Here is a 15,399-nt window from a genome sequence, read left to right as displayed (position 1 = left end):
TTTGCATGTGTATAACATTTAAAAAAATCCTTCTTTTGGGACAACTCTAAACTTAGAAAAGTTGGAAGGGACAGAACAAAAAACTTTCAGGAATTTCTTTTTTTTTTTTTTTTTTAAATTAATTTTTTTTTTTTTTAAAGAGAGAGTGAGAGAGGAGAGAGAGAGAGAATTTTTAATATTTATTTTTCAGTTCTCGGCGGACACAACATCTTTGTTGGTATGTGGTGCTGAGGAGGATCGAACCCGGGTCGCACGCATACTAGGCGAGCGCGCTACCACTTGAGCCACATCCCCAGCCCATCTTTCAGGAATTTCATACCATGGTAGCCAGCTTTCACGATGGTCTAGTGATCCTTCACCTGCTGGTATTCCTGGACTCAGGTAGTCCCCGCCCACATTCAGTAGTGCTCACCTGTGTGAACGCAACAGGACATCATGTGACTTTGAAACGGTGCCATTGCAGCTTCTACCTCACTTTATCTTAGATGGCTCTAGGGAAAGCCAGTTATGACAATGAGGACAATAGGTCCCCTGTGGAGAGTCACCTGTGGTGAGGAACTGAGGCACCCTGCCAGCCAGCAGTACCTTCCTGTATCCACATGAAGTAAAAGTGTTTGAAGGTCCTTGCAGATAGATTATGAGAGGCTGCCAAATTGTTAGCGGCCTGACGTGCACAGGGGTGGTGCGGTGCAGTGTGGCAACTAGAAGATAATGGCATGAAAAGTTCAGAGTAAAAAGCCTTTGCAGATCATTAGCAAACTGAAGCCATGGAGGTATTGATTTGTTGTAGCAAAGAAATCATTCCTGGAAGAGCAGCTTAAATTGGCATCATCAAAGTTTGGATAGTTTGTTGTCATTCTCTGAGGTCCACCAGTCTGCTGACAGGCAACAAGTGATTTGAGTAGGGATGTGACGGGAGTCACCCCCTCTGTATCTGTTAGAACCTTGTTGATGGCACTAATCTTGGATCCTTCAAGAAACAAGATACTTTTGTTGTTTACATTTTAGTATGTAGACACAGTTCTAGTGACTTCCACTTGGCCTTTTCTATTATGCAAGCCTTCATTTCAGGGAACAGAGAACCAATGTGGGGAGTCTACAAGTTGCTGAGTGTATCTGCTTGGATACCTACTATACTAGTCTGGTTTTTGTTACTACAATTAAGCATCTGAGGCCGGATATTTTATAAAGAAAAGAGGTTTATTTTTGACTTAAGTTTCTGCAGATACAAGGTTAAGAAGCCTCAGAATAAGCTTTCTTTCTTTCTTTTTTTTTTTTTTTTTTTTTTTTAATACTCAGGATTGAACTCAGGTCCTCTATCACTGAGTCACAGCTAGAGCCCTTCTTATTTTGAGATAGGGTCTAAATAGCCCAAACTGGCCTCAAACTTTTGATCCTCCTGCCTCAGCCTCCTGTGTTGTTGGGATGACAGGTGTGCATACCACACACAGCCAGAACAAGCCTTTTGATCTTTTATTACTCAAAGAAGCTTCATTCTTTAATTTAGCTTTCTGACTCTGTACTTCTGCCTTTAAACTTTCACAATGGTTTTCTGCTTCTCCATAAGGTGAGTATACTTGGTTCTGTCACAAACACACTGAGGACCTGTGGAGCCATCCTAGGCCCTGCTGACAGGTTTTAAGTCTTAGATAATCTCATCAGCACTTCAGGTCTCACAGCACGAACCCCTTGAAGCCTGCCTGGGTGTGCAAAACATGCAGAACTGGGTACTTTCCCAGCCTTCTTGGTGTAAATGTAAATGATTCTACTACCAGGAGTTTGAGACAGCTGAGTGTCTTTGGAGGCTGTGCTGTAGGAAAACCTCTGACGTCTATGAAACACTGAATGGTTCTGAGCGTCTCTAGACACTGTCTCTGGAAGTAATGATGGCTTCCTTGCTGGCAGAGTCACAGGGTGGTACAGAGATCTGGTCTCTCTCTCCTTGTAAAGTCGCCAGGATTTACTCATGATAGCTTCATCCTAAAGACTTTAGCTAATGCTAATTACCTCCCAAGGAAACCTCTCTGAATACCCTAGTTGGACTAAGGTTTTGCATCTTAATTCATGGTAGGAATTCAGTTTCAACCTGAGTTCTAGGTGACAAACTGTATTCACACCACAGCAGCTGCTGAGAATATTAAGCGGTAGTGTATATCCACTTATGCATTCTGTAACTGAGGAGATAATGACAGAAAGGATTCTGGGAACCATTAGGCTTGCTGTGAGATGGAGTCAACCCAAAATTCCATACACCATCTCACTTCCATCAATTTCTACTTTGACAATGACACCCAGTAGCATTTGGAATCTCTAGAGATGAGTATCAGTTCAGAGCCAAGTTTCGGTAATTCCCAGAACCTGGTCATTTCCCTTTCCCAATGCATATTCAGCCTGTGCAATAACTACAGGTTTTGGGGAAAGGCTAAGAGGAATATTTAAAGTCTAACTTTTTGGTGGACTAGCAAGTCCTTCCTCAGATGAGCCTAGTCTTCCCTTTACCCAAGAGGCTTGGGGCTTAAGAGCCATCTACAATGTGAGAATTAGTTAAAGGGCCCTGACTACTGTCAGAGTCAGATTTCTGTTCACCATTGCAGGACACCTATCACTTGTAAAAAATCACGTAAGACTCTAGTAGGCCAATTTCATCCTAGGGGCACCATGATCAGTGAGCCAAAGCCATATTCTGAAGGCTAAACCGCTCTGATGCCTGCTTTGGCTCTGTGGCCCATTAACTACACTACCACTGTCTTGGTTACTAAATGCCTCCACAAGGCTCCTGACACACCAATATCCTGTTGTTCTCTTTGCATTAATTCAGGAAGCCCATTTCGATAACTGCATTTCCTGCTCCTTGACTTGCCTTTCAAGAATAGTCACCACAGAGTGACTATTTAGGAGCACTGGAATTCTTCTCATCAAGGCATTTCTCAAAACCTTGGTGAAGGGAGTATTCTTTGGACCCTACCAAAGAATATGGTTAGCTGGTTTCACATTACAAATCTACTCTAGTGCTCTGCATACCTTCCTCTTCAGTATTGGGAGTTGTTTTAGTCAGCTTCTATCTCTGCGACCAAAATACTTGACAAGAGCAACTTAGAGGAGGGAAAGTTTATTTGGGGCTTATGGTTTCAGAGGTCTCAGTCCATAGATGACTGACTCCATTGCTCTGGGGCCAAGGTGAGGTAGCACACATATCATGGGGGATAGACCCAGAAGAGGAAAGCTGCTCAACTCATGGTGGGTGTCAGGAATCTCAGAGAGAGAGAGAGAGAGAGAGAGAGAGAGAGAGAGAGAGAGAGAAAGAGAGAAGAGCATGCTCCCAGTGACCCACTTCTTCCAGCCATGGCCCACCTGCCTACAGTTATCACCAGTTAGTCCATTCAAACTAGGATGGACTGATTTGGTTACAGCTCTCATAGTTGAACCATTCCATCTCTGAATATTCTTGCACTAACATAGGAGCTTTTGTGGGACACCTCATATCTGAACCATAACTGGAGTTTTGACATCTCAGCTTCTTTTAGTGCAAGCCATCTTTGGGTTTCATAGCCAGTTTCTAAAGCCCTTCTCTCTTCACTTGTGCACATACGTGAAACCCAGGCTCTCTGCTTAGTGCACCTATTTTGCATTCTTTGATGAGATGGTTAGTCAGGTGTAGCCATAAGAAGAAACAGAAGAGAAGCTCAGGAAAACAAAGCATATTACACTCACAGGTCCCAGAGGCAGGAGGTGGCAGGATCACATGGGAAAGATGGCAGGATGACAGGGTGACAGTAAACAGGTGGGAGGGAGAAGAATGGGTCTTTATAGGACAGTACACAGGAAACGCAAGGGGGGATAGACAGTTTGGAACTTGCTAGTTTGAATCATTTGGGTGGCTTTGGGTGACAGGGTGGCCCCTAGTTGGCTGGCACCTGGCCTGGGATAAGGCAGTGGCATTTTGGAGTGTAGGGGCCAGATAGAGTTGACTCTGGGCTGGTTTGCATGCATATCAAAGACCCACTCCAAGCTGGGCAAATTGCTATCTCTAAGAATTGCCTAGCCCAGGACGGGGCAGTCTCCCCACAGCCAGAAAAGTTTTTTAACATGTCAAAAAAGTCATAACAGGGCTGTATTTCTAATACAGCACCCATATTAATGAATTCAGCCAAGGCCAAATTATATTCTTTCATCCATTCTCATACGGACTCCCTGGATTTATTTGTTTATTTATCTATTTATTTAATTTTATTTTTATTGTTATTTATTTTATTTTGTTTTGTTTTTGGTATCAGGAATTGAAACCAGAGGTACTTAACCACTGAGCCACATTCCCACTCCCCTTTTTATTGTATATTTTGAGGCAGGGTCTGGCTAAGTTGCTTAGAGCCTCACTAAGTTGCTGAAGCTGGCTTCAAATTTGCATCCTCCTGCCTCAGCCTTCTGAGTTGCTGGGATTATAGGGGTAAACATTGCACCTGGCCTTCCCTGGATTTTCGTCGGTGTAAACAGGTATTGCAGGGATCTTGATGTAAGGTGAAGAGAATCATTTGCACTATGCTTTTCAGCAAGTATAAAATTATGACAAAATAAAAAAAGGAAACAATGCATACATTGACCAACTCTCAATGTTCTTTTGGTGTATATGTTGCCTTCTCATGGGTCACGCTGGGGTCCATGGTAATGCTAGATTCCAGGAAGACCAGCTGTCCCCCATAAGGCACTACCTCTAGGAAGGTCTTTACAGGTTCTGCAGCAAGGAAGACTAACCACAGATAGAGAGAAAGGGTCACTTGTATTTTTTTAATTTTTAATTTTGTGTGTGTGTGTGTGTGAAGTAGGATCAGCAATACTCTGGGTTAAAGATCTTCAGCTTCATTGGTATTTATTCCAGTGTTCCCATTCTAAGATTTTGGATCTCTTACCCAATTGCTGTGTTGTTGTTGTTGTTATTATTATTATTATATTAACACAAAAGACCCTATTAGGTTGTAAGTTTTATTTGCACGAAAATTCAGTTCCTTTAAGGTTTGGTTATCAGAAATCTTGACCCTGAAGTATAAAAGGTAAAAATTTCTTTTAGGGCAATAATTAATTTTTTTGGTCCCTTTCCTAGTTGGGGGGATGGGAATTTAAATCTCTGAGCTCATCATTTTCTTTCTCCAGACTTTCCCCATACGTAGAAGCAACTGACATTTCTCATTATATTCCTATTTCTACCAAAATATTTCTATGGCAGCCAATGTTTGGTTACCCAAAGTCTCTCCTTCCATAAACATTTATCACAGGGGTCTACAGGTGAGAATTTAAGTAATCGTTTACCACAGAGATAAGCACTTATGCAGTTAAATTTAATCAGATTCAGAGAACAAGATCTGGAGTCTCATCCTTAAGAGTTTGCCCTGAAACCACAGCCAGTACCAGTAAATGTCTCCATCAGGGAAGCAGAACCACTCTAAACGATGAGATAAGGAATTTATTATAGGATAATACCTTACCTAATTGTGGTAGGAACTGGGGAAGTGAAGGGCAGGAAAGCAGTCTGACACCAGAAAAGGAACCACCAATGTGGGAAGTCAAACACTTCTAGCCACTAACATGGCACTATGATGGGAAAGCTCTGGAGGGTCTGTGTGGCCGCCACCTCCATGGGTCCATTACCAAGTATCTGGTGGTAGGTCTGGGGCCATTTGTGGACAACTGGGTCAACAATTTGAAAGTTTCTGGACACTAATCAGGGAGCACAGCTAGGAGATGCTCATCAATGCTTCTGTCATCTCATCTAACCACAATGACCTTCAGGGAATAATACTTGCTGCTTCATTTCTGCCTTCCAGATTGTATGCAATTTCCTCTTTTGGCAAAGTCTAACCTGAAATCATTCAGGGGAGGGGGTTCTGGGAAACAGGGCTCCACTTAACCAAATTCACTTTTACAAAGCACAGTAATGGATCCTGGACTGTGAGAAAAACAACCTATGAAAAACACTGAGGGATCTTCTTGTGGCTCATAAATGTGCTGGTTGGGTTTCCACGCTATTGTGGGAGAGGTTTCTGTCAAACCCTGTAATGATGTCAGTTCATTGCCTGCAGGTATAGAAGGAAATTGGGATGATTTTTAAATGGACTATCTGTTAGATGATTAAAAGGGATTAACATTAATTCTTATGTTTGATAATAGCATTGTGGAGAATGTCCACAGTGTAAGAGAATGTCATTATTAGAAGTTAATAAGCTTAGGCCTGGTACAGTGGCGCACACCTATAATCCCAGCTATTTGGGAGGCAGACGCCAGAGGATTACAAATTCAAGGCCAGCTTCAGCAACTTATGGAGGCCCTAAGCAAAAAGTAAGACCCTGTCTCAAAAAATAAAAAAAGCTGGGTTTGATTCCCCGGTACCCCTCCAAAAATAAAATATGTTTAAAAATTTAGGGATGAACTTTTGAATGGGATAGCATTTGTTTATTTACATTACCTAATAGTTAGTTTATCATGGCAAAATGTTAACAATTGTTGAATCTAGGTGGTAGATCTGCAAACTTCCACTTTTCTCTGAATTAAAAATAATAATAATAAATAGGGAAAATAAAGGCTGCTCCTCTGGGGCCCCCTCCCCCATTGTCCCTAGAAGGATGGCCATGTTAATATTTTCATTCTCCTAGCCCCCAGTTGTAGCTCTGAGGCATTTATCACACCACACTGTATTTCCTTGTTCTGGGCCTCTTTTCCCCTCTAAAATTTGCAGTCCCTAAAAGACAAAGATGCTCTCTTCAGGTCTAACTCCCCAGCACTTATTCCTGTACCTGCACAGTGCAGGTGACCCAGGTCAACTCCTTCGGTCAAGAACAGAAGAAAGTCACATTTAGGGAATTTTCTTCAGGGCTACCACCCATCCAGAGTGAAGTTTTGGGGTTTTCAATTATTTGGTTTTGAATTTCAAAGGTAATATATGCAAAGTAAAATAATTTGGAATAAAGTAAAAGATGAAATTACTATTTCATTCTAGTCATATATGTATTCTAATTAAAGTCAAGAGTTTACCCTGGGCTGGGTGTGGTAGTGTGTGACTCTAATCCCAGCAGCTTGGGAGGCTGAGGCAGGAGGATCCTGAGTTCAAGATCAGCCTCAGCAATATAGTAGGGCCTTAAGCAACTCAGCCAGACTCTGTCTCTAAATAAAATATTAAGAAAAAAAAAAAAGACTGGGGATGTGTCTCAGTGGTTAAGGTTAAGCACCCCTGGGTTCAATCTCCAGTACAAAAATTAAAAAAAGAGTTTTGCCTGTCTTTCTAGAACTATTTCTATGCAGTTAGAAACTCATAGGTGTATATGTACGCACACATACACACAGTGAGTTCCTTTTTCTGAGAATGCTGAGGACAGAGCCCAGGCCCTCAGGCATGCTAAGCATATACGTTACCACTGAGCTAGACCACAGGCTCCACCCTTTTACCCTAATAATGATATATCATAGAATCTACCCCATCAGTGCATACATAGATCTGCATCCTTCTCTGCACAGGTTACCTAATAATCCATTATATGGATGTGCATTAGGTTATTTAATCACTAATTTTGGATGAGCATGAAGGTGGAGGAGCAGTTTCCACAAAACCAGTAGCCCAGACAAAAAGGGATTTGGCAACTCCAGTGATCAGAGGAGTATGAATAGCTCAGCCTTGAACTGTGAGTTTGAAGTCAGGGTAACCAGGTAAGGAAGGGACTTCGCCCAACATCTCAGCTTACCAAAAGACTTCCAGGGTTCAAGAAGAAAATATGGAGCGAGGAAGAGAAAGATCCAAGAGAGTCACACCAACCAACCAACACAAGACCCTGTGAGCCCCTGAGCTGTGTGCACTGGGATTCCCTCCCATGGCGTCAACATGGTCCCCTCATCCAGAAGCAGCGCACTTTCTGCGCACAGCCATGGCCTCCAGGGAACAAGCGAAAGTGATAAGAGCAAGGGCTGGGTTCATCTTGAAGGAGAAAGTCCCACTGGTTTCCCGGTGACAACAGAAAGTTACCCAAGCAAATGTCGATGAAATATCACTAATGTTTCTAGGGCAGGCTGGTGTCGTCACTGGTGCAGCCAACCCTTTCGCTTTCCCCATCATTTTTCAAGCACAAAAGCAGGCCCCTTTGGCCCTGGAGCCCTCCCCTCCCTCCTTTCTGAGAGTCCTCATCCAGGCCAGTTATCCAATCTCATCTCCTCTAGTTCCTAATACCCATCTGTGTCCCGCTCAGACTGTCACTGGGTTGACAAAAAGATGACGGACTCATGGAGGCTATAAAAATTGGCTGTAATGTCTTGATTGGCATGAGCTCATCAATGTTGATTTACCTTCGCTGCCGTGTGAGATGTGTGTTTGTGACCCTGACTACTGATGACAGCAAGTTTCCTTGCAAACAAAGTAAATAGTAATGAGTTTATATGCACATTTTATAGAAATCTAAGGAGTGCTAATCCAACAAATACGTTTTGGAGGCAAAGTGAGAACTTAATTTGGCAATTTCAAGGTGGGATTCTTGAAATAATGTAACATTGGGATTTCCTGTATTGCTAGGAAATCCCAATGTTCCATTATTCGAATGCTACTCAACATTTATTGGCTTTTTTTAGTATTTGAACATTTGCTATGGGTTACAGTCATTTGCAAATACTTCCACAGAACAAATGCAGAGAGGAGATGAGAGCACTTGTACACTGAAGTGAAATTAGAAAGTAATCTAAAGTCTGAATTTTCAGAAGTGTTATCAATTTCAACAGTAAAACCAGAGTCAGGACACGCTTTGTAAAAGGAAATGAGCCTGCGTGAAGCAACATGTATTCTAATGCCCAACTTGATGCTTTTGTATGTATTTTTAGTAATTCAACTGATGTCAATGAAAATGAAAAAAAAAATCTTTTACATTGGGAGTATCTGTAGTGAAATAAAGATTAAGACTAATAGACAGGGCCATTGCTGCTTTGTGTGTTTACATTTTTCATTTGAAGAATACTGTTTTAAGGGCTGGGGATGTAGCTCAGGGAGTAGCAGAGCATGTGCTCATCATGCCAACCTGGGTGGGGTTCAATCTAGTTTCAATGCCCAGCATACACCTTCCCAAAAAAGCCAACATTTTTGCCATGTCCCCCCTTTTTTTTCACTTTAAAAAAATATTTTTTATTTAAAAGATTGTTTGGGGCTGGGGATGTGGCTCAAGCGGTAGCACTCTTGCCTGGCATGCATGCGCCTGGGGTTGGATCCTCAGCACCACATACAAAGACGTTGTGTCCGCCAAAAAAAAAAAAACTTAAAAAAAATAATAATAAAATAAATAAATATTAAAATTCTCTCTCTCTTTAAAAAAATATAAAAAAATTAAAAGATTGTTTGTGGGGCTGGGATTGTGGCTCAGGGGTATAGCGCTCGCCTAGCACTGGCGGGACCCGGGTTCGATTCTCAGCACCACATAAAAATAAAGGCATTGTGTTGTGTCCATCTACAGCTAAAAAAATAAATATTTTTAAAAAAAGATTGTTTGTATTGTATAAATGATATTTTGAAGTATATATACATTATGAAACAACTAAATCTACACGCTTTCAATATATACCATTTCTATATCAATTACAACTCCAGAAAGCTGAAAACAAATATTTTAAAAATTATTTGTTTAATTTCTACTATGACAATTATTTTTTAAAGATAGAGAGGAGAGAGAGAGAGAGAGAGAGAGAGAGAGAGAGAGAGAGAGAATTTTTTAATACTTATTTTTCAGTTTTTGGTGGACACAACATCTTTATTTAATTTTTATGTGGTGCTGAGGATCGAATCCAGCATGCCAGGCGAGCGCGTTACCACTTGAGACACATCCCCAGCCCCAATTATGACAATAATTATGGAACAATTTCTATGGTTCAAGTAATAATTTTAATAGCCAATACTTATGGAGGGATTCCTTTAGTATACCTTTCACACAAACCCCAAGATGTAGACATTTTCATTGTGTCCTTTCTCCAGATGAAAAGAAAGAACTGTAGTAACTAATTCCACGTCATAGAGCTTGTAAGTGGTGGGCCTGGAACTTGGTCCCAGGCAGTCTGGCTTTGGTATTTGAGCTACGAGGCCTGTCTCCAAAACAGGCTTATTCTTTCTGATAACTGTAATGCTAGGGATTGAGTTATCAAAGCAAGGTGTGAGATCAGCCACTGGGGAATGGCACAAATGTGTACACAAAATGTTGTGTGTGTTTCTCATTAGAGTGCTTATTTCACTGGAAGTGTTGACTAGCACCCAGATGCCTCAACAGAAGTCCTGCTTACTATAAAAACAAAAACAAAACAAAACAACAACAAAAAAAAACTAATAGTTTGGATACTCTGCCATAGATCTCTTTATGCATATTTGTAAATAAATTATGTACTGGTAAATAATGTCGAGTAGGATCCTATTATTTTCCACCTTAAATTTGCTTTTACAATCAGTCCAGTGTCTCAGGTTAAGCCCATCCCTTCCTTGCCACTAAATAAGCCATGGGGGTATTTGAGTAAACTTTATTACACTGGAGATTTAACACAGAGGGGCTTTTACCACTGTGTCATGTCCCCAGCTCTTTCTTTCTTTCTTTTTTAAAATATTTTTCAGTTGTAGGTGGACACAATACCTTTATGTTTTTTAACTTATTTTTATATGGTGCTGAGAATCAAACCCAGTGCCTCACACATGCTAGGCAAGCATTCTACCACTGGAGCCACAACTGCAACCCTCAGCTCTTTTTATTTTTTTTATTTTGAGACAGAGTCCACTAATTTGCTTAGGGCCTCCCTAAGTTGCTGAGGCTGGCCTTGAACTTGGGGTCCTCCTGCCTCAGCTCCTGAAGTCACTGGGATTATAAGCATGCACCACTGTGCCCGGCTTTTTGCTGTGCCTTTCAAGCTTACCTAATTTGGGTCGTCTCACTTTTCCACCCCCAGTTGGCTTCACTCTCCCACCACTTTCCAGCAACATCAGCCTTCTTTCAGTTCCTCAGATTTACCACACCCCATCCTGACCCCAGGTCTTTGTCCCTGTTCTTCACTGTGCTCAGAGCACCCTTCTCCCAAGGCTTTTCTGGTTAACCCTTACCCACCTTTAAATTAAACGTGAGCTCCTCTTACGGGCTTTTCTTGGACCACCCTCCTCCCTGCTGCTGCCATCAAATATAAGTTAGGTTCCCAGCCTGCTCTGCCATCTTTTCTATTCCTTCATGGTCCTTATCACTGTTTGTAGTTATATAATTACTCATGTACACACTGGTTTGATGACTATTGCTCTCACTACATTGTAAGGGCAAGGAGCGTGTCGGCTTTTTTTTTTTTTTTTTTTTTTAACCACTGTGTTGTCTGTACTCTTAGACCGATGTTTGGTACAAAGCTGGCCCTCACTAAGCACTGGCGATAGATACTGTAACCATTGGGAAATTAAGTTCAGCACAATTGTTCTCAGTGAATATGTGACAGCTTTCAGGATCACCAGGTTTTTTGTATTGCTCACAAACTTCTTCCAGAATTCTACCTGAAGTCAGCATTGTCATTTATTGTTTCTGAAATCTACCTTTCTTTTTCACAGGTCTATTTAAATCTGAAACTGATCCTCAATGGTTGGGGATGGAGGGAAGATATGCAGAGGAAACCTAAGAGGTATGGCCGCCCAAGACCTTATTTGTTTTAGTTTGGGGTAAATATAAAGAGAGAACACCACATTTGTTTCTATAGACATTAAGAAGACGGGAAGAGAACATTACAAAAACTTAATATCGATAATTTTTTTTTTTTTGGTACTGCAGAGTGAACACAGGGTGCTCTACTACTGAGGTCTAATTTTATATTTTGAGACAGGGTCCCTCTAAGTTGTCAAGGCTGGGCTTGAACTTGAGGGACCTCCTGCTTCAACTTCCCAAGTGGGTGGGATTACCAGTGTGCATTACCACATCCAGTTATATCAATGAAATTTTTTTTTTAAACAGGGGATTTTTTTTAAGAGAGAGGAGAGAGGAGAGAGGAGAGAGAGAGAGAGAGAGAGAGAGAGAGAGAGAGAGAGAGAGAGAGAATTTGTTAATATTTATTTTTTAGTTCTCTGCGGACACAACATCTTTGTTTGTATGTGGTGCTGAGGATCGAACCCGGGCCGCACGCATGCCAGGCGAGCGCGCTACCGCTTGAGCCACATCCCCAGCCCCTGAAAATTTAACAACTTAGATGAAATGGACAAATACCTTGAAAAGTGGAAATGACCATACTGACTTATGATGAAATATCTTAATAGTCCTATATCAATTAAACTATTTATTTTAGTAAATAGCTATTTGAGATTTGTAATTGAAAATCTTCCCTTAAGGCCCAGATGGATTCATCATTAAAAAAAAAGTTTTAATAAATTGAACCAAAAGCTATATGTAAAAAGGATAATATATGGCATTTCAAAGTGGGTTTAATCTAGGAACACAAGATTGGTTTAACATTTGAAAATCAGTTAATGCAATTCATCTTGTTAATACAATCAAGGGGAAAACTATATGATTATCTCAACAGATGCATAAAAAGCATTTAACAAAAATCAAAACCAAAATTTACCAAAAAAAAAAAAAAGAAAGAAAAGAAAGAAAGAAACCCAAACTCAGGTAAGACTTTTTGTCCGTTATTCACTTTGTAGCATTACTTCCGTGCTTTCCATGGTGCATCAGGTTTCTTTCTCCATGGTCAACCAAAAAGTGTCAACTCTCAGTCTTAAATAGCAATTCAAGGTCCTATAATGGGCTTGGCACTGTTCTAGGAACTGAGAATGCACTTGTGGATGAGCAGACGAGGTCCTTACCTTGCAGAATTCATGTTCTTGGAAATGGACTTAATTTTACTAAGGTTTCCAGGAAGATTCCTTTCACTTTCGTCCTACCCATTCCACTTTCAATAAACTGGTGTGTGAAATCTTCTCCCCTTTCTTTCCCAAATACTCCAAATTTCTTACAGATTAGGGTGAATAATGAGTACACCTACAAATTCTTTTGGTAATTTATCTAGACTCCTGGAAAATACTGAGGCTCATTTATTACCTTGGGGCATCTTGGGCACATTTTGAAGCCAGTACTGGGAACTGAGCCCAGGGGTCTTTACCACTGAGCTATATCTACAGCCTCTTTTTTTCTTTTTAATATACTTAGTTGTAGATGACCAAAATATCTTTTTTTTTTTTTTTTTTTGGTGCTGGGGAATCTAACCCAGTGCCTCATGCATGCTAGGCAAGCGCTGTACCACTGAGCCACAACCCCAGCCCTTGAGCCACAACCCTGGCCATAATCCTAGCCCTACAGCCTCTTTTTTTTTTTTTTTTTTTTTTTTCCAATTTGAGACAGGATTCACTGAATTGCTGAGGGTCTCGCTAAGTTGCTGAGACTAGCCTTGAACTTGCAATCCTCCTGTCTCAGCCTCCTGACTCACTGGGACTACAAGTGTGGGCCACTGTACTGGCCTTCAGTTCACATTTAATTTCATTCTCTTTAGTGGATCACTAAACAGGAGTTTTCAATGTTAGTTATTTCAAGATTGTATAATCATCACTGCAATCTAAATTTAGAACATTTTTAAGGGCACACTTAAAGAAATCCTGTACTTATCAGTAGTCAATCCAAAACACTTATAAAATGTCTTTATGATTGTCCTTAGCTGTTTTTCTCCCCACTTCCACCCGACAAATCCAATTTAGGGTTTCACTCATGCTTGGTAAGTGCTGTACCACTAAGCTGCATCTCCAGCTCTTCTTAGCTGGTTTTCTGAAGTCTCAGTTTGAGGAATGCTGCAGCTTCCCTAGAATGCGCCTATGACTGGTGCATACACTCTCTGATATTTACCTTTGAACTTGCCCTTCTGTTTGCCTCTCTTTGCTTGCAGGATTACCTTGAATGGACCACTCTCCCCTAATCAGGTAGCAGGCTGCCTTCTTGGAGCTCCAGCTCCTGGCTGGGAGGAGACAATTGGGCTCTGCTTGTCCTAAGGGAGCTCTTTTCTTCTACACTTTTCAGTTAAATGAGCCAATAAATTCCCTTTAAGCCACTTTGAGTTGGATTTTGGTTAAAGTGATATAACACCCTACTTAGGATTCATTTGTCCTGTGTGTGTGTGTGTGTGTGTGTGTGTGTGTGTGTGTGTGTGGTTCTGGGGGCTTGCACCCAAGCAAGCACCCTACTACTAAGCTACCCCCCCAACCCACTTGACAATTTCAAGATAGCTTTAATTACATATGCCATGTAATCCATCCAATTAAAGTGTACATACAAAATGGCTTTTAGTTTATTTACAGTTGTGTAAACATCACCACGATACATTTTATAACATTTTCACAACCCCCTGAGAAAACCATCTGCCTGTTGTTAGCATCACTCTCCATTTCTACCCACGTTGGACCATGTTGGACTCTTGACTTCCAGAACTATAAGATAATAAAGTTGTATTGGTTTAAGTCACTACAATAGCAGGAGAAAATAAATAGTGCTTATTTGACATTTGCATATCTTTTTTTTGAGAAATGCCTATACAAATATTTGCCTGTTTTACAATTGGATTATGTTACCTTTTTATTGTTGAGGTATTAGAGTACTTTACATATTCTGGATGTAGCTCTTTATTATATATATGATTAGCAAATATTTTCCACATTCCTTAAGTTGTTTTTCACTTTTTTTGACATGTCTTTAGAAGAACAAAAGTATGTAATTCTATGAAGTTCAATTTATTCCTTTTTATTTTGTTATTTGTGCTTTTGATGTCATATCTAAGAAGGCTTTCCCTGACATAAATCATAAAGATTTATTCCTATGCTCTATTCTAAGAAGTTTATAGTTTTAGCCACAGTGCACACCTGCAATCCCAGCAACTTGGGACACTGAGGCACAAGGATCTTAAGTTCCAGGCAAGCCTCAGCAACTTAGTAAGATCCTATCTCAAAATAAAAAGTAAAAAATACTGGGGATGTAGCTTAGTGGTAAAGTGTCCCTGGGTTCAATCCCCAGTACCAACAACAACAACAAAAAAAGAATTTATAATTGAAACTTTTACATTTAGTGCTATAATTCAGTTTAGTTAATTTTTGTATATAGGATAAGGAAGGGGTCCAACTTCATTCTTTTGCTTGTGGATTTTTTTACTTGTCCTAGCATTATTTATTCAAAAGACTCTTCTTTCCACATTGAATTGTCTTAGAACCCTTGTTGAAAGTCAATTGACCTTAAAGATAATAGTTTATTTCTGGATTCTCTGATAGTTCCATTGATCTATATATCCATTCTTATGCCAGTATCACAGTCTCCATTACTGTAGCCACTTATTGTTATTATTATTATTTTAAAGAGAGAGAAGAGAGAATTTTTTTTTGAGAGAGAGAGAGAGAGAGAGAGAATTTTTATATTT

General features: G+C 40.4%; 1 non-coding gene and 1 pseudogene across 1 annotated transcript; one reads left to right on the top strand and one right to left on the bottom strand.

Annotated features, from left to right (window-relative positions):
* Window positions 1-398: 398 nt before the first annotated feature.
* On the bottom strand, window positions 399-1,968 carry LOC113188157 (large ribosomal subunit protein eL34 pseudogene; annotated as a pseudogene).
* A 4,005-nt stretch (window positions 1,969-5,973) lies between these two features.
* On the top strand, window positions 5,974-6,075 carry LOC113188195 (small nucleolar RNA U13). The gene has a single exon (XR_003301512.1). It is a non-coding gene; the product is annotated as a small nucleolar RNA U13 (small nucleolar RNA).
* Window positions 6,076-15,399: the final 9,324 nt, after the last annotated feature.

Source organism: Urocitellus parryii, chromosome 4 (assembly GCF_045843805.1).
Source record: "Urocitellus parryii isolate mUroPar1 chromosome 4, mUroPar1.hap1, whole genome shotgun sequence".
NCBI lineage: Eukaryota > Metazoa > Chordata > Mammalia > Rodentia > Sciuridae > Urocitellus > Urocitellus parryii.
This window is presented reverse-complemented; position numbering and strand designations above follow the sequence as displayed.